General features: G+C 34.8%; 1 protein-coding gene across 26 annotated transcripts in view; it reads right to left on the bottom strand.

Annotated features, from left to right (window-relative positions):
* The window catches only part of NCOA1 (nuclear receptor coactivator 1), a 250,903-nt gene that overhangs the window by 151,626 nt on the left and 78,895 nt on the right, over positions 1 to 20,382 (bottom strand). For 18 of the 26 annotated variants that reach the window (XM_056813110.1, XM_056813105.1, XM_056813122.1 and 15 more), the window contains one exon: positions 5,475 to 5,615. The exons of 7 other annotated variants lie outside the window; for them this stretch is intronic. The gene's annotated coding sequence lies outside the window, so the exon portion shown is untranslated. Of the gene's footprint in view, positions 1 to 1,913; positions 2,281 to 5,474; positions 5,616 to 20,382 lie in introns of those variants that run through there. One more of the 26 variants, XM_056813112.1, reaches the window with a different exon arrangement.

Genomic DNA, 20,382 nt, shown 5'->3' with positions numbered 1-20,382 from the left:
TACTGGCAAAACACTTCAGAATTGAGTTAAAGATGATTTCCATCCATCAAATGAAGGAGTTAGACCAAGTCAGTAGTCTCAAATTCAAAATGCTAGTTTCTTTTAGATTTGTAGAACATTAAATTTGTATTACCATCTACTTCCAAAAGGAAAAAAGCACTTTGTAAACCTTCTTGTTGTCTCTACTATGTTAAGTATTTATTTCTCCTCACAGACACACCAATCATTTGGATTTCAATTAACAAAGAAAAGGCTGCATTAATATATTGCCTTGAAGAAACAAAAAGTTCTATTTTGAGAAACCTAGGACTAGATGGATTTTTACTTCTTTTTCAACATTAAAATGGGTGCTTTTTAAACAAAATAGTACTTAAAAGAGGGCAATATTGTCAGAAGCCACATTTGCAAAAGTAGCAGAGCAAGGATGTTATTGAGAAAGATATTATAATAGTCCAAGAGAGAGGCAGTAGCCTAGGTTATAAAAATTAATGCCTGAAAGGGAAAGAAAGTATGTCACCTAAATATTGGAAACATCACATTATAGTTTCAAAATATCTCATGTATATTTATTACAAGGATTCATGACAAAGATGACTAGTACGTCCTATATGGATACTATAACAAAAATGAAGTAGTCATAAAACTTTTTTTTTTTAACCCTTACCTTCAGTCTTGGAGTCAATACTGTGTATTGGCTCCAAGGCAGAAGAGTGGTAAGGGCTAGGCAATGGGGGTCAAGTGACTTGCCCAGGGTCACACAGCTAGGAAGTGTCTGAGGCCAGATTTGAACCTAGGACCTCCCATCTCTAGGCCTGGCTCTCAATCCACTGAGCTATCCAGCTGCCCCCATGAAACTTTTTTAAAGACAGTCACATACATGCCCCAAATACTGAAAATATTTAGAGAAATAAAAACTTTAGGCACCGGTCAAGAACAATTTTAGTACATATCCCAATTATAAATGAATATTGGAAAAATGTTAAAATAAATCTTGATTTTCTTAACCAGATAAAGATGAAAAATATTTTTATTAATTATTTATAAAGTCCCCTCCCAAAATTTGAAATAATTAACTTCATCTGTTGGTCTTACTTCTCTCACCAATTATCAGCAAGTGTTAAACAATCAAAATTTTTCTTTATATAGGAAGGTGGATATTTTATACTGATTTCTTCTATGACTTCTGGCAAGATCCTTTGTCAAGTTAAGTCTATCCAGTTTAAATATTTACACACTTATTTCCAAGATTAATGCTGAAATATGTAATTTTCTATTCAGTGTATTATTCCAAAGGTAAGTGGTATTATTAAATATTGGTAGACAAAATGATAATGGAGGAAAATTTTAAATTTAAAACCCAAAAACCTCAAGTTGAATTATTCATTAAATTTGCTTTTATTCAGAGAATTTAGAATCATAGATAACAAATATTTTCTATTAAATATTTCTCTATAGAATTTATATTATAGAAAACTGCCACTGCTCTAACTGCAAACCACAAAAAAACCTCAAACCAATAAATTAAATATTAATTTCTAAATTACACATATCCAAAGCACTGCAGGGGAAAGAAAAAGTAATATAGAAAATGGTCTCACCACCAGAGAGGTTATCATCTTAGTAGAGAGATAAAATTATCATATGTACATGTGTAAATACAAATATATATAAAAATATATATGATAATCAGCTGACATTTATATATAGAAAATCAGTTTACAAAGAATTTTACATAAATTATCTCCTTTAATCCTCACAATGAATTATCTTCATTTTACAAATAAATAACCAGCAATAATACCAAGCTATAAAAGACTGAGTGCAAAATTGATCGCTATAAATAAGTTCAGAAAGAAAAACAGGGCAAAATTACAAATACTTTCATGACTTAATAACAAAAAATAACTTCTTACCACAAAGATATCCAATTAGAGTAGTCTATTTTTAGGCCGAAAAGCAGACAGATGAATAGCATGCTGTTATGAAGATTTTCCTCACTCCTTTGTCCTATAAGTATGCTTAGTTGTTTGTAATACATTGAGTGGGTATTCTCTCTAATACATGCTGCCACCAAAAGGTTCTCAGCTAGCTCTTCTACTTGAATCCCTTATCACCTGACAGATTATTAAACTAAATACATATTGCCTCAGCCGCTCAACAGCATTGATTCTTCTGGGATATCTGTAGCACCTGACAAAGATATTACTACCATAATTATATTTTTAAAACACATGCATACCAGGTTCAATTCAAAAGTCAGCCTTTGAAAAAAAATCTTTCAATTTCTTTAAAGAACTACTGTGACAAATTAGATTAAGTTCTATATACTTAAAAAATCTATTAGAAACTAGCAATTCATGTTGGAAAAATGAAGAAAAAACCAAAATAAACCTTTCAATAAATAACAAAATAATTTCAACAAATTTCAACAAAATAAATACTTTCAGATTCTAAATCTCACAATTACAATCTTTATTCAATTATTTACTATAAGGGAAAAGGCATAGTCAAGTGAATTCCACCAAACTTTTCATTGGCAAATACTTTAATCTCTTTCATTAAGTTTCACAGAAAGAATTACTAAAACAATAAAATTAAGCAGTCTGAATTTCACCTCTTTTCCCTTCCCCGCTCTCTTGTTCAGATGCTTTTAAGCAAAAAAATGGCTAAAAGCCAAATCAAGATCAGAAGAAAAAGCTGAAAAGGAAATGGATAATACACAAATGATTAATTTACCTGATTTATAAATGACCCTTGATTCTAAAAGGCTCTTGCACATCTTTTACATAAAAAAGTAGGCCTTCCTTCAACTTTTAATCTCTCATATACATTCTAATTTTGTTTTGTAAGGCAGAATAAATTAATGAACACATTCAGGGAAGAAAACTATATTGTGATTTAGCTCTAGATTTGTAAGGTGACCTAAACAGCAAAGTAATAAGTGTATGTAAGCAGTGATCCACAAAAAAATAACCACTTTTTTTTATTACCTTAAATCATAGCTCCTATATTAAGATCTTCATGTCATGTAAATATCCATTAGTTTAATTCAGACAAGCATGACCCTACTCTGCCAAGGTTCTGTGATGTAAAACTGAATGTAGCCACAAAATGTCTGATAGTCAGCCTTTCAAAAATAGGAGGGAAAAAAATTGAAATATGAATATACATAATGTGGGGGTGAGAGGAAAGAATAAGAAAGCCAAGTTAAAGAATAAGAATCATTATATAATTTATAATATAATCTTTATTCCTCAATTGCCACAAACATTTATATAGTCAAAATCCTGACTTGTCATCAGTGATCTTTGTAGAGGGCAAAAAGTAGCAAGAATTAAAACCCATTTTAAAGTTTGACAAATGGATATAAAGAGATAGTAAAGTCAAGTACGGTTCAAAGAATAAGACCACAATCTTCTGATTACCAATCCATTATCCAATTTCTAGAACACACTCCATGGACTTTTTGGTTACTGTTTTTTTTTTGTTTGTTTTTTAAACCCTTACCTTCTGACTCAGAATCAATACTGCATAATGGTTCGAAGGTAAAAGAGTGGTAAAGGGCTAGGCACTGGGGGTTAAGTAACTTGTCCAGGGTCATACAGCTAGGAAGTATCTGAGGCCAGATCTGAACCTAGGACCTCCCGTCTCTGGGCCTGGCTGAGACAAATAGTTGCCCCTGTTACTGTTGATTTTGATGAAGATAGTCAGACTCATTAAACTTTGTTCTTTAAAATTTCTTCTCAATTCAACATCTTTCATTTTAAAGAGTCCCTCAATCCCCAAAGTATAGTTTTAATTATTAGTGATTAGTTAACTATCAAATAAAAACCAAATATGTTATCTTATAATTCTTCTTAAGTCTTTCACCCTGCAGACACTAAATGTTAATAAATGAACCGACAATTCACACTAAAGTATAATGAAAGTCCCCAATATAAAGCAAATTTTAGTCTAAAAACTAATCAGCATGGAAGAGAGTTGATTGCTAGGCAGGTAGAGCTGGATTTCTCGAATTTTTCTGCAACTCTAATTCTTCTGTCAAGGTTTCTCACCACACCCTAAATATGGCCAAATGCATTTTTTCTTCTAAATAGAGACTTCAACCACTCTAATTTACTTACATCCAAATCAAGAATCATTTATTAAGTTGAAGATTATGATATGCTCATGATTATATACAAGTTGTGTTAGACCCTGGGAAAATAAAGACAAAAAAAAAAACAAAACTCTCTACCCTCAAGGAGCTTATATTCTATCAGAAGAAACAACATGTGAATCAATAACTGGATTGACCCACACATATCATTCCTTCCTTCCTCATGAATTTTCCTTTAAAGCTCAGTTTTACTTTGAGAAAGTTTTCCGTGATTAACTCCATCTGATTTGAACCATCAGGAATCATCTATTCAAACTGTGTTATTCTAACTTGCTATATTTTTATTCTATTTCTTCCATTAGATTAAAAGTTCCAGGAGAATAAGGGATATCTCTTCTAGGCTTTCAGTCTCTATTAACGTCTTAAGTTCAACATGATGCTCATAAAAGTAACTGAATCCAAGTCGGAAAGTCATAGATATAAAGGAGGATAAGTTAGACTTAATTATTCTCCAGTTTTTCTTAACTGCTAGTTTCAGTTACTATCAAGTTTCTTTTATGCAAAATATCTTCACATATTCATAATTTTCATTCACTTTTGAGGATAAAAACATCATAGAATTAAGAGCTGGAAGAAGCATAAGAAATTATCAAACGGGGGTAGCTGCATGGCTCAGTGGATTGAGCCAGGTTTAGAGACAGGAGGTCCTGGGTTCAAATCTGACCTCAAACATGTCCTACCTGTGTGACCCTAGGCAAGTCCCATTGCCCCCATTGCCTAGCCCTTATGCCTCTTCTTCCTGGGAACAATACACAGTATTGATTCTAAGACAGTAAGGGTTAAAAAAAAAAGTCACCAAATGCAGTCCATTTGTTTTCTAGACAACAAAAGGAGACCCAAAGGTTAAATGACTTGCCCAAGGTCATACAGGTAGTAAAAGATAAGGCCCTGAAGTCAAATTCTGGTCCTTTGACTCTAAATAATGGCATTCTTTTAAGTATATTATTGAATTCGTTGGGCCCATTTTTTCACTAAAATGCTTATAGTCACCTAATATACTTCTCCATGCATCCTAACTAAGAGATTGTATATTTTGTAGCTGTTTTATAATTAATATGGTACAAGTCTCTGATTGTCCAGGATAGTCCCAACTTTAGGAATAAAAATGTAGTTTTATTAAGGCTTTACAAAAAGAATATACTTTTTGTGTACTGATTTGGGGAATGGATACCATATTACTCATGCATCTCAAGTTTCTTGGCTGAGAAAAATTTGTTTATTTACTTGATTGTTGGAGGAATAGTTATTGTGTTCAATTTTCCCACCATAGAATACAGAGAAGGCTCTTAAAATACAGAGACTTTTTAATACATACCAGGGAGACTTCTTTGTTCATAATGAGCACACAGAACAGTTCAGATCAATTGAAATACTCCTGAGGAATGGAGGAAAGATGTTTTCCAGAGAGGGCTCTAGTCTTTGAAATCTCTTTATTCAAGGCCAACTGCAAAAGCAACTGAAACAAATGGGAATGTCACAGAAAAATAGCTATTAGCTGCAAAATATTCCTCAAACAATGAATAAAGATTTAATTTGGGGGATGAAGACTTTTCTCAATCAATAAGCATTTATTAGTACATTCTATGTGTCGGAGGTGGTGGTGGTGGTGGTAGTGCTGATGGTAGGAGGAGGAATAATAATTATAATGATAGCAGCTGACATTCATCTAGTGCTTACTATGCCAGGCATTATGCTAAATCATTTATAATTATTGTCTCATTTGATCTTCACAATAACTCTGGGAAGTAGTTGCTATTATTATGCCCATTTTATAGATGAGAAAACTGAGGCAAACAGAGGCTAGGTAACTTGCTTAGTATCATACAACCAGCAAGTGTCTGAACTTAGGCCTCACACCAGGCCCAGAGTTCTATGCACTGGACCATCTTGCTGCCCCAAAGAGATATAGGGAAAAGACAAACTTGTAGTCCTTTTCTCTTGAGCTCACATTTTAATAGGGAAAATAATATGCAAATAAGTATAAATAAGAATATACATACAAGATATACACAGCATAAATGATCCTAGAGTTAACTGAAAGCCCCTGGAGCTCACAGTATAAGGAAAGCTCTGTATATTGTACAGGTAACAGCCCACCTAATCAGCCAACTTAAAATATTTTAAAAATAAAATCTCATCAGGTTATAGCAACTGATACAAAAAAATCATTCATCATATCAACTTTTTATACCAGGGATGCAAGGAGGGTTCAACATTAAGAAATAATCAGGAGGGGGCAGCTAGGTGATTCAGTGGGTAGAGAGACAGGCCTGGAGAGAGGAGATCCTGGGTTCAAATGTGACCTCAGATACTTCCTAGCTTTGTGACCCTAGGCGAGTCACTTAACCCCAATTACCTAAGCTCTACTACCCTTCTGCCTTGAAACCCATATTTTAGTTATCAATTCTAAGACAGAAGGTATGGGTTTTAAAAAAAGGAAAGAATCAGCATAATCAATCACATTAAAAAATATTTAAAACCATGATTATCTCAGTAAAGATAGGAAAAGCCTTTGACAAAATAACATGAATTTTGCTAAGAACTTTATATAGCAGTAATATAAAGAAACCTTTTTTAATATAACAAAAGTCTGTATGTATAACGGTAGCAATACTTCCCCAACAAGTACAGGAATAAATCAAAGATGCCCACTATCCCTTGTGTTATCTAATATAGTTGTAGAAATACTAGAGACAATATTGAGATTAAAAAGAAAGTAAAGGCATAAACGGAGACAAAAGGGAGGCAAAACTATTACTTTTGGGCAGCTAAATAGCTTAGCAGATAGAGAGTCAAGACTGGAAACGGGAGGTCCTGGGTTCAAATTTGACCTTACATATTTTCTACCTGTGTGACCCTGGCATGTACTTGACCCCAATTTCTTATCCCTTACCACTCTTTCACCTTGTAAATGATACTTGTATATGGATTCTAAGACAGGAAGTAAAGGTTTAAAAAAACACTATTGCTATTTGCTGACAGTTTACTTTGAAAGTCCTTGGAAATCATCAAATAAATGGAGATATGTTCATCAAAACTGAAAATGACAATATATTAAAATCAACAACTTTCCTATGCAACAAAATCTAAGAGGCAAGAATAAACCAAGACATTTAAAATAATTACAATATGCATAAACTATTTGGGAGTCATTACACCAAAGTACATTCAAAAGTTGTATGGATTCAATGACAAAGTATTCCTCAAAAAATAATAATAACTTAAATAGCTAAAGGATCATTCATTAATCATAGCTGAGATGTGTCAAAATAATAAAAATAGAAAGAGCCTGCTGTATGTACTACACAGAAATCACTTAGTCTCTCTCAGCCTCATTTTAAAAGCTCAGTTTAAAATGGAGAAGTTGTTCTAGATGACCTCTCTGGTTCCTTCTAGCTCTAAATTCAATAATAATAAAACTTTGCATATGTTATAATAATTAAAATTTTTAAACTATTAACATTTTAGACTTCACAATGAAGACATGTTTCTATAATACCTTCCTAACATTTGAAAAGCATCCAGCAACTTTTACATATGGCTAACCTCATCTGATTTAATTCTCATTATCTACAATTTCAGACAAAGATATTTCCTTACCTTGTCCCCAGATTGTAGATACATGCATTGTATGGAATTTTCATTCATCTATGCACTCAATATTGAGTTCCAAGTTAAAGCTTTGAAAGAGGTTCATGTAGTAAGACCTTTTTTTTTTTAATTGATTTGAATTGTTTTCAAGGAGAGCTCCTCTAGGAGCAACATCTATTAATCTTGTTGGCTCCATGGCATTAGACCTTAAAGGTCCTTGATACCAAAGCTAGTTTTTCCCTTAAAAAGGCAAAGAAAATGTCCTCAAAACTTAATCGCTCCAAGGAGCTAAGTCCTGTACTTTCTTAGTCACTTAAAAGCTGAAAAGCCCAGCACACTGACTGCTGTGTAAGTCAACACATTCTTTGGACCAAGTAATACTATTACAGTAAATGAGGCCAAGGGAGCTGTACCCAACTCAAGTAAAGCTTTATATATGATAAATATCTTTCCCATCCCATTTTTGAGTAAATTTCCCTTCTTTGAATGATATAGAGTTTACAAGCATTTCCTTTAATGCCAATACTAACTCTAAACCACCAGACCTGACCAGATCTAAGTCTAGCTCAGAACACCTCCACTGACACCCTACTGAGATGTTTCATCATGGCATGAGATAACTTACGATTATCAAAGGCTATACAAGAAGACTATAAGATATAGCAGATCATAACAAGTTGACAAAGACTGATTATAAGTCTGGTTGTGTTTATCCTCTATAGATTAGTGTACCTAAATGTGGAAAATTTCATGATTAGATGATTGGAAGCAGGTGGTGATCTTTTTGGTTATAGTAACTCACAAGACCATCTATTAACCAAGAGATTTGAAAGTAGAAGAAGTATTCATACTAATAATATTATGTATCTTTTGGAGTACTTAAGTTAAAATGAATTTTCATGGTTATTTCATATGATGTAATAAAAAGTTATAATCAAAAGGCTTTTTAATTTAGGGATCTTTAAGTAGTTTCAAAGGAATAGATTTCTGGTTATTACTTAATTTAAAATTATTTAAACTATGAAATCTCATATTTAACTTGAATCATTCTCTAGGGTAAACTTGATTTGAAAATGGGTATATATAAATGCAATGTAGCAAAGTTGTAGTTGTCTTCTGCCATTCCTTCAAAACCCTAGTTCCCCTAACACCTCTCTAACAAAGAAACAGATAGCAACTACATCTTTTATTCACTTTTATATCAAGTTACTGTCAAATCATGGTATTGCTTTCTTTAACAACATATGTTTATTCTTATTAAACCAAGCTAGAACTGGTTTTCAAATGATCAGAGATATTTTTTTTAAATAGAATGGGATGCTAGTATGATGTAATGCCACTAATTATTCAGGGTCTTAAGAGCCAATGCAGATGGAGTAATGGGAGTAATGCAATAAGAACCCAAGTTGTAGACAAAGGTTAGACATTGTCAAAGGTCTTGAGTATCCTCTGTTTCTTGGACTAAAAACACAAAGAACTAGAAGAAATGTAGACATTAAGATAAAGATGGAGATGATAATGTGTAAACCTTAAAATTTCTTAGACTTATAAATGTTGGAAATTTCACCATTGGGAAATTTCATACTTGGAAAATTTCTTACTGATAGTGTATTGGAATGTGAACCCCATTGGCATGGGAGGTTCCTTCTCCTCCCTTCTTAAGATTACTTTAGGACAGAAACCTTTTGCTGAACAATGGAAAGGGCTTTGACCTATGCTTAAGCACAGAACAGGAATTTCTTTGAGTCATGATTGATTTTAGAATTGATACAATAGAGATACTTGGAATGACAGAATCAGGTCTTGGAAAATACAATTTCCACCCCACTCAGTCCTAAGAGGATTTAGGAAGGGCTGCAGCATAGATCAAAATTTAATTATTTGAGAATATGACCTCCAACAGACATGTACAAAGCCACAGACCTCTGGGCGGTCCTGGGTTAAGCTAGAGCCACCATTGGCACAGGGAAATTGAAATTGATGGACAGTGATTGGTAGATGTGAGAACTGAGGGGAGGGAACTTGGATGGTTTCCTTAAAGATAGAGGGATCTGAGGACTGAGGGGGGGTTGGAGAGTTTTGGCTCTGAGTGGTTGGAGAGGTGCTCAGAGAAGCTTGCTCTGAAGGAAGCTGAAGGTGGGGGCCTCTGAGACTGTTTCTCCATTTTGGTCACGTGAGTAATAGGGACTGATCTCTTTTCTTTGCCCCAGCTATCTAAGGGCTTGGGCCCTTTGGCCCAGCCTAAACAGAAGGGGTATTTAAGCCCTATTCCCTTCTCTCCCCTTTCTCTCTCCCTCTCTCTCTCTATCTCTAATTCCTTTCTTCCTCCTGTCTGTAATTAAACTCTATAAAAGGTTGACGGCTGACTTGAGTTTTCATTTAGGAATTACATAGCTGAATTCCTTGGCGATCTTAAATTAATATATATCAGTCTTTTAAAAGTGATTTCCTTGTCACAAATGTGGGGATAGAAAGATGAGAAAAACAATACAAAAGGAAAAACAAATACAAAGAAACAAGATACAAAATTGATCTGAAATTAGATATATATTGAGGTTCAGTAATATAGAAAGAACATTATACCTAAAATCAAAACACAAGCTCTACTCAAAATTCTGAAACTATTTTGATATTAGGGAAGTCATTCTACCATTGGGAAGACCTACATATCTTTTATAAAGAAGCACTAGAAGTAAAAGCTGTTACCATAACTGTAGCTTATCAAGAAGATCTCAAAATCTCAGTGGTCATTCTACTCTATATAAACAGAAATCCCCCCAATGAGTGGTCAACCAGCCTCCACCTGAAACCATTTAGTGAAAGAGAATAAATTACTTTTTCAAGGCAGTCCATTTTATTTTTTAATATCTCTAAGAATTTTTTCTTATAACTAATCTAAAAATACTTCTCTGTAACTTCCAATGGTTAGAATTATTCCTGTTCTACATTCTGGAACAAGCAAAACAGATCTACTCCTGACTGCACAAGATTCTCTTTCAAATACATGATGATAGATACTATAATGGATCCCAACCCAACTCTTCTTCTCTAAGTAAATATCCTCAGTTCCTTCTCCTAGTCCTAGAACAGCAAGGTCACCAGTTCCCTCTTTTTACTGGTAGGTCTCCTCTTTAGAACATAACATCACTTACATGTTATTTATTAAACCTTCAAATCTTCTTTAATATTATAGTCTAACTCCACCTCTAACTTGTACTCAGCTCAGGTACTTAACTTTTATGATGAATAGGATTAATAAAATCAATCAAATCTTTTGACCTGCTGACTAATTTGGCTTTTATTGCCTTATATTCTTAAACTTAAATTGCTGCATTTTCCTGATTTTCAGATCCTATTAACTCATCTTTTCTCACTATGTTACTAAGAGATAGTAATTTAGCAGAAAGATACTAACATAGGTTAAGTAAAATACAAAGTAATATATGATATACATTAGGGAATTATAAATCAAAGTATGAAATAAGATGAGATCCAAAAAGTTTTGGTATAGTTACCAAATGAGAAGATCAAGAAAGACTTGATGGAAGAAGAAACTATGATTTATCACTTGTTTATATGGGCATATTATTTGGGGGTTTTGTTTTAAAATATTACTCTATTACAAAAATAAATAATATTGGAAGGATTTGAGTGATAATATATGGATAACCCAGTGGAATTGCTTGTCAGCTCCAGGAAAAGGGAGGGAAGAAGGAGAGAAGAGGGGAAGGAGAGAACATGAATCATTTAACCATGGAAAAATATATTTTAAAAAAATTATATTAAAAAAAGACACAATGGTAGAAGACTTTTCAAAAATCCAACGGACTCTCTATACAAAGGAAGAAGTGGGTATTTCATAGGGAGGAAGAACGATGAGATGGTCAGAGTATTTGGCATCTGTATGGATGACAGACTATAACTGGGAGATCAATTAGAAGACTATGTAATTGCTAAAGCAAAAGGTAATGATGGGTAAGTCACTTAACCTCTATTTGCCTGAGTTTCCTCATCAGTAAAATAGAGATAGTAATAATATTTATCTTGCACTGTTGTGAGGATCAAGAGATATTTGTAAACGTGATTAGCCCAGTGCCTGGCACATAGGTTCTAAATAAATGTTTATTCCCCGGATGATGTTAAAATAATGGAAAGAGTAGAAAAGAGGAATATAGTAGGGAAAAAGAGAAAAGAAGACTAAGGAAAATTACCTCATATTATCAGGGTATACAAGTAGACATCTATACAAAAAAGAAAGAGTAGGGGAAACAGAACTGATAAAAGGAGGGAAGAATATATAAACAGAGTTGGGCACAGAAATACATTTCTCTCAAATTACAATATATAAATATGATAGAATACTAGTATGCTAAAAGAAATGATGAAGAGGATCTCTTGAGAGAAACCAAGAAAGACTTCTAAGAACTGACACAGAGAGAAAAGTCAGGAGAATGGTTTTATTATACCAATAGCAATATTATACAGACAAAAAACTTTGAAAGAATCAGGAATTCATATTAGTGTAATGACTAATCATTATTTGGGGTCTAATGATAAAACATGCTATTTATCTCATGACAGAGAGGTGAAAGAAAAATGAGGTACAGACTGAACTTTGTGCGGCAGGGTGGGAGGAGGGACATAACCAATGCAGAAATTTGTTTAGTTTAACTGTAAATGTTTGTAATAAATCACTTGTTTTTCTTTCATTCTTAAGTGAAGGGAAGAAACAGTAGATGGGTAGAATTAAGAGTAAGATTTTTGACTGAAAAAAGGAATACTTTAAAAAAGTACAGATAGAAAAATTAAGTCTGGCACTACTGAAAAAGTCTTATGTGATAATCCCTACTGAAAATAGATCAATTTACCATTTTAAAACTATTCTGTATTGATCCAATATAAAATTTTCAAGAACAAATTTTGATTTATCTATATACCAAATCTAAATCCTTTTAAAGAAATAATTGTAACTAAGTGTAAAAGATTACTATTCAATATGCAATTTACCCCATATTTAATGATGCTTAAAGGAAAAACAAACATTCTAACAAGTGTAGTACAAAGATCCTGTCAATTGTAGACAGTTAACAGAAAAATATTTAGATATCAGAAAATATATTTGATAACCTCCATTTTTTTTAAAACCCTTATCTTCCGTCTTGGAATCAATACTCTGTATTGGTTCCAAGGCAGAAGAGTGGTAAGGGCTAGGCAATGAGGGTCAAGTGATTTGCCCAGGGTCATACAGTTGGGAAGTGTCTGAGGTCAAATTTGAACCTGGGACCTCCGGTCTCTAGGTCTGGCTCTCAATCCACTGAGCTACCCAGCTGCCTCCCACCTCCTTGGTGGTCTCAAGAGCTATAAGGCTTCAACTATTATTTCAAAGCAGATGACCACAAAAATCTACATATCCAGCCCTCATCTTTCTCTTGGGCTCCAATCCCACATTTCTAGGCCCCACAGGTATCTCAAATTCACCATTCAGCATGTCCAAACTTTATTTCCTCAAACCCCACCTCCAACCTCTTCCCAATACCATCCCCTTCCAGTCACAGAGGCATGTAACCTTCAAAACTTCCATATATTCTTCTCCCTTGCTGGGAGCCATCAGGCCACAACACCTTGACAGAATGATGTGTGGTAGCTGAGGAGGCCAGAGTGGCCTTTGGCAAGATGTGATTGCCAACTCAGTCCCCCTTTGCATGACCTCTCTTATCAATGTCCCTTACCTATGGAATCGACATGATTACTATTCCCCCTATAATCCCCCTAGTCTCAGAAGAAGTAATGCAAGAGCAAAATACCTATATCCTAATTCTCTAAAAACATCACCAAAAGGTCAGACCCTCAAACCCAATCCCAAAAGACTATCATGGGTTAACTTTTACTTAGGTACATAATTCCCAGGGAAACCACAGCTACAAGCCAAGCCCAAAATTTTCCCACTCACAGAAACCTATTCTCATGAAGCCAGCACACAAAATCATACAGGCCCATACAATAAGTACAAGTTCATCAAGCTTCAATATACCTCAGTGACTAGATTTCACAAATCAGTAACTCAGAGAAACTCCCTAGTAAAAATGTTGAAAAATGATCAGTCTAAATTTGAATTGTGTTCCCAGTACCACTCAACCTCAATGATGCAATTGTTGAATTGTCTTTTAAGAACTGTTGATTAATTATTCCATTTTATTAAAAGCAGTAAGTAATTTCCTTGATTGTTTGTAAGCTCAAAACTTCTCACAGAGGAATGAGAAAATTAAGCCACCTGTGACAAAATCATTTATCGTGTATGCTGTCTGTAATCACAATACAATAATATAGAATGTTAATCAAGTGATTTGTTAAAAGTTAATGTATCACTTTTCCAATTATCTCTCTTTGAACATGTGTGTTAGGTAATGTATCTGTGTACCAAGAAAATGGATATAAAAATAAAAACCAGGCATAGGTATGGCAGAGCAGCTATCAGATGCAAAGCAATCCCATGGCTGTAATGATTAAGCTGTCTTCCTTTTGTTATTTTTGACCGATCTTTCGCCACCTATAGGGAACCCCTGGAGTCGTGAGTGAGGCTGGACCTTGCCCGTGGCACTCCTTCATCCTTAATAACCAGTCAGTTAAATCGTGTTAATTTTATTTCTACAATATGGATTGCATTAGATTGCCCACAGAGATTTCATGTTTTTGTCATACAGTAAAAGATTCTATACTAATTATGCTACCCCTAATATCCAAAATACACTTCTCTCTTGTATACTCCATCTTCCCTACAAAGGTTTCAGTTTGAATGTAGTTATAATTCTTTCACCATATATTGAGAGGGTACCATTTATACCCAGTTTCAATGCTGCTATTAATTTCAATAGATACATGTTATTTTTAGGGTGGCATTCCTACTGAACGTTACAGACATACAAATGTGTATATATTTGGGGGTATACATACATACCTACATATGTAGGTATGTATGTGTATACATGTTTGTATATTGAAATAATTTTCCTGTGCGTTTGTTGTTCAGTCATTTTAATCATGTCTGACTTTCAAAAGCCCATTTTGGGTTTCATTGGCAAAGATACTGGAGTGGTTTGCTATTATCTTCTCCACTCATTTTACAGATGAAAAAACTGAGGCAAACAGGGGTTAAGTAACCTTTCTAGTATCACACAGCTAGTAAATGTCTGAGATGGATTTGAATTCAGGTCTTCCAGACTCTAGGCCTGGAATTCTATCTATTAGCTATCCGATGTCTGTATTAATGACTTTATAATTATCACTTTATTCAAGTACATCACATCCTTCCTTTCATGCAGGTGATTTGAAAATTACAATCTTAAAATATGTCTATTGTGTTGATGTTGTTCGGTCTTGTTCAACTCTTCCTGACACCATTTGGGGTTTTCTTAGCAAAGAAGCTAAGTGGCTTGCCATTTTGTTCTCCAACTCATTTTACAGAAGAGGAAACTGAGGCAAACAGGGTTAAGTGACTTCCCAGGGTAAAGTAGCTAGTTAAGTGTCTGAGGCCAGATTTTAATTCAGGTCTTCCTGACTCTAGAACCAGCCTCCTAACCACTGAATCACCTCATTGTCAAAATGGTGTTGTACTCAGTAGCATTTCCCCCATTTAAATATAAAAAATCTTTTAAGTTTGTCATTAATGACCCAGTGTCAAAATACAACCCATCCTACCTACAGCTCTAAAAGATTCCCAAAAGACTCATGACACATCCAAAATACTTGCAAGACTATATTAATTCAAAGATTGGTACAGCCCTTTGTTCATCCTGCTCATAAAACTATCATACATTTAAAAGAATCTGTCCTTAATGCCTTCTGAATGGCAAATAAGACTAATAACATTTTAGTTGTGGGCAAAACTTTATCCTCAAGTCCTCAAATTATGTTTATGGGACACAGAAGGGAATACAACTCTAAAATTTTTGTTTTATACAGGAAGATCATAATACCAGCCTTTTTTGCTACTGTTAATGTAAAGAGCTATAAGTGTCTATAAGAGACATCCTAGAACAACCATACTAGATCAAGAGAACAACCATCCTACATCAAGAGAGAGCTTGGGTCCTCTTAGTCTACCACCTTGATTTGAAAATCTGTCCCTTTGTGAGCTAAATACTAGGGCTTAGTTTCAAAACAAAAGAGAATGAATGGTTGACATATTCTGTCCATAAACATCACTTTATCAACTGTCTAAATGTCTTAAAATGATCCAGTAAACAAGGAGAATGAAGTACTTTTAGTAACAATTGGTACTTTGCTATTAAAAAAGTAAAGGATATTTCTATAAGATGTTAAGAATCCAAGGTTTTGAGCCCTATCCAAGTAGAATCTGAGTAGGACAACCTAAAGCCTTTCCTATGACTTTTACAACACTAAGATTCTAAAATAATCTGTCACTGGAAGAGAAAGATGAAAAATGCACAGCTTCTCATTCATATTGATCCAAGTGCACACAATGTGGGAAAGCATCATAAGAAATAAGGGTGGGGGGCGGAGGGCACCAGCTGAGTGGCTCTGTCCCAGAGATGGAAAGTCCTAGTTGAGAAGCCAAAGAGAGAAGGTGGAAAAAGACTTTCTCCTGAGGGTTACTCACTTTTCCTCTAGTGCCAGCCTTTGTCACAGCCTCAGATACTTCCTAGCTGTGTGACCCTGAGAAAGTCAATTGACCCCCATTGCCTAGCCGTTGCCACTCTTCTGCCTTAGAAACAATCCACAGTATTGGTTCTAAGATGGAAGGTAAGAGTTTAAAAAAATATATACCTTGGGACTAAGGAAAAGGAATTTCAGGTAGATAAGGTAAGTATGGGGAAGGGTAGCTCTTCCAAACCAAGTTATTCTTAATCTGAAGTCCATGAACTGATTTTTGGGTTAGTATCCTGATATTTCAATAGGGGTGTATGGGGTGCTCAGGGAGGGGTAGTGTCTCTGGTATGGAGGGCTTGTTGTGTCCTCCTAGGGCAGCTCTACAGCCTCTGACCTTCACCTGACACCCAGCTCTCACTTGTGGCTCCCAGTAGCTGCTAGCATGCGGCAGCGGCCACACCCCAGGCAACAGCTTCCACAGGCCGGCTAAACCTTGTGAGGGTAGCCATCAGGTCGTCGTGGACCCCTGGTGAACCAGGGCTTTGCTCACCCAGCATGTGAAAACTGCTTCGGCTGAACAGACGGAAGAAACCAATAAGAAGGTTCAATGGCTGAGAGGGCGACGCAGCAAAGCACTGTGGAGTGCTTAGGGCGTGTCGGAGCACAAAGGACAACAAGGCCATCCAATGCAGCTGAGGAAGCCTCCAGGTGTAACGATTTTTCGTGCCACTGGACCCAGGCTTCCAACGCCAAGAGAGTGGGACTGTCTGTGCAATGACTTTTCCACTTAAATTGTGCTCACTCATCTATACACCGTAGATAAAAACTCACAAAGACAATCGTCATCCTAGGTTACCAAGAGACGACTACTACTACTACTACTACTTCTACTACTACATTTCAATAAAATTGGTTTCCTTTGTAATCTTATGTATTTCATTTTGTATATTTAAAAATAGTATTTTGAGAAAAGGGGTCGATAGGTCTCGCTGAATTGCAATAAATTTTTTAAATTAATTTAACTTCTAATCATTTTTTGAACTAATTTTATTTCTAAATCCCAATAATGTATTAATTTTTAAATAACTATAGTTAATACACCTTTTAGTTAGGTCTGCATAGAAAAAGGTTGAAAGCTTATGAAAACATTCCATCTTTTGTTCCTAGCCTCTAATCACTGGGCAATTTGCCAAACTGCACTGAGATAAGCAACTGATAGATAAAATGAGATAAGACATAAAGCTCTTATTGGAATCTTTTTGAATTTTAATTAGTGAGTCTGTAATTGAAATTACAAGAGTAACAAGCAACAACTGAGTCAAGAATATTTAATAATTCTAAGGCTAAAGTAAGCCCAAAGGATCATCTGTTGAATTCTGATCTCTTAACTTTAAAAGCAAAAATAAAACAACAAAAAAATACATATTTCTGAAGAATGAGCTCTAGGGAATTACTGCATCCCAAATACTATTATCAGTCCTTTCAGAGGAGTAGATATAGGTTCAGGAAACTCAAGATTCATTTAAGGTTTATTTTCTGCATGATTGTACATAAAGCAAATATAAAAAATAATATTTTATGAATCCAACACTTCAATTTTGAAATTACATGGCCATACAATGTTTTAATGTCAACTTCCCAAAAAATAAAAGTTTTAATATGTGTAGAGAGGGCAAACCTATTAATTATAACCTCCAATAAAATGGAAAACATCTTACTGAAACTAATCTAGCTTTGCAAAACCTTCCCTTATCACTCCAACCAGAACCCAGGTCAAATCTCTTCCTCTTTTGAACTCCTATAGCACTTACTCCCTTAAACACATTCATCTAGTAATTAATCAAGTATTGTTGCTTTGTTTCTTCTCCCTTGTAAACCTCAAATTTCCTTAGACTTATAATTGTTGAAAATTTCACCATTGGGATATTTCATACTTGGAAAATTTCTTACTGATAGTCTATTGGAATGGGAACTCCATTGGCATGGGAGGTTCCTTCTCTTCCCTTCTTAAGATTACTTTAGGACAGAAACCCTTTGCTGAACAATGGAAAGGACTTTGACCTATGCTTAAGCATAGAACAGGAATTTCTTTGAGTCTTGATTGATTTAGAATTGATACAATGGAGATACTTGGAATCAATCTCCACCCTATTCAGTCCTAATAGGATTGAGTAAGGGCTGCAGCCTAGATCAAAATTTAATTATTCCAATCTCTACCATACTCAAGTTAACAGGATTTAGAAAGGGCTGTAGCAAAGGAGTATAGATTTAATCATTTGAAAAATATGACCTTCAAAAGACATGTGCAAAAGCCAGAAACCTCTGGGCGGTCCTGGGTTAAGCGAGAGCCTCCATTGACAGGGAAATTGATGAAGAGTGATTGGTAGATGTGAGGAATGAGGGGAGGCAACTTGGATGGTGTCCTTAAAGATAGGAGGGTCTGGAGACTGAGAAGGTTGTGGAGTTTTTGAGCGGTGTGGTTCCTGGGCTCTGAGGAAGCTTGCTCTGAAGGAAGCTGAAGGTGGGGGCCTCTGAGACTGTTTCTCCATTTTGGACACGTGAGTAATAGGGACTGATCTCTTTTCTTTGCCCCAGCTATCTAAGGGCTTGGGCCTTTTGGCCCAGCCTAAACAGAAGGGGTATTTAAGCCCTATTCCCTTCTCTCCCCTTTCTCTCTCTCTCTATATCTCTAATTCCTTTCTTACTCCTATTGTAATTAAACTCCAAAAAAAGCTGACGGCTGACTTGAGTTTTTCATTTAGGAATTACATAGCTGATTCCTTGGCGACCTTAAATTAATATATATCAGTCTTTTAAAGTGATTCCCTTGTAACACCCTTATTAGGGGTATGAATTATTAGCATGTGATATGAATTACCTTGTCAAATATTTACGTGGCACTAACCAATCACATTCTTCTGTATCTGAACCCAACACAATGTTTTCATGTAGTTGGCATGCATTTTTAAAATGTGATATGATTGAATATTTGTTTTAACTATGATCCTCAAACAACAGAGCAGGTATTTTTTAAATTTAAAACTGTTATGAATCCTAAGTAAATGTTTGTTGAATTTTAAAAAAGGATCAGAGGAAAATTCCAAGTATATAACATGTCTTGAGGGTAGGAGGAATCATATACTGGATAAGAAAAGGCCTATTTGCTTTAAGCATAGACAGGAAGTCTTAACTCTTTTTGTGTTGTGGACCCCTTTGGCAGTCTGGTGAAGCTTATGGATCTCTCCTCAGAATAATAGTTTAAATGCATAAAATATACAGTTTTACAAAAGAAATTGATTTTGAGATATAGCACCCCCCCCCCAATTTAATTCTCAGATTCCCTGGAGTCTATAGACACCAATTTAAAAACTCCTGGCATAGAATAATCTTCCTTTGTAGTCAAGAAGATTAATTTAGAAATGACAAAAATTAGAAAGGAAAACTGGAAATGGAAAAAGATCAGCATGAAGAGTAAGAGAGTTACTGAAATAGTCTAAGTAGATGGCAATTAGAGCTCATGTAATCTAAGGTAAGAGGAAGGAATAGATGAGAACTGTTCTTCAAGGAGACAACTAGAACTTCCTCTGTTTTTTGATGTAAGTTGTAAGTATTCATCTAGATCCAGCTCAAGATCTATCAGCTAAGTTTTGTTGACCATGCCAACTCACAACTACTTCTCACTTCTCTGAATTATTTTTGCACTTGTCTATTGCAAAACTTATTTGAATTTCACCTAAAAGCTTGTATTGTCACACCAGACTGTTCAGGTATGAAAATCTTGTCTTCTATCCCAAAAGTTAGTAAGCAACTAGAAGACAGGTAACAGTTTAGAGGACAGACAGGTTCATTTGTATTCCCCACAGCATCTATAACAGTACTTACATATTAAATACTCAAATATTCATGATGTTAAGAACAGAATTTAAAATAAAAAGAACTAGAGATCATCTAATCAAAACCTCACAAGCATAACAAAGGTTGTAACTTTCTCAAAGTCCCACAACTAATCAGGAAAATAAGATTAG

Source organism: Monodelphis domestica, chromosome 1 (genome assembly GCF_027887165.1).
Source record: "Monodelphis domestica isolate mMonDom1 chromosome 1, mMonDom1.pri, whole genome shotgun sequence".
In the NCBI taxonomy this organism is placed as follows: Eukaryota; Metazoa; Chordata; class Mammalia; order Didelphimorphia; family Didelphidae; genus Monodelphis; species Monodelphis domestica.
The sequence above is the reverse complement of the archived record's forward strand: the minus strand, read 5'-3'. Positions and strand labels throughout refer to the sequence as shown.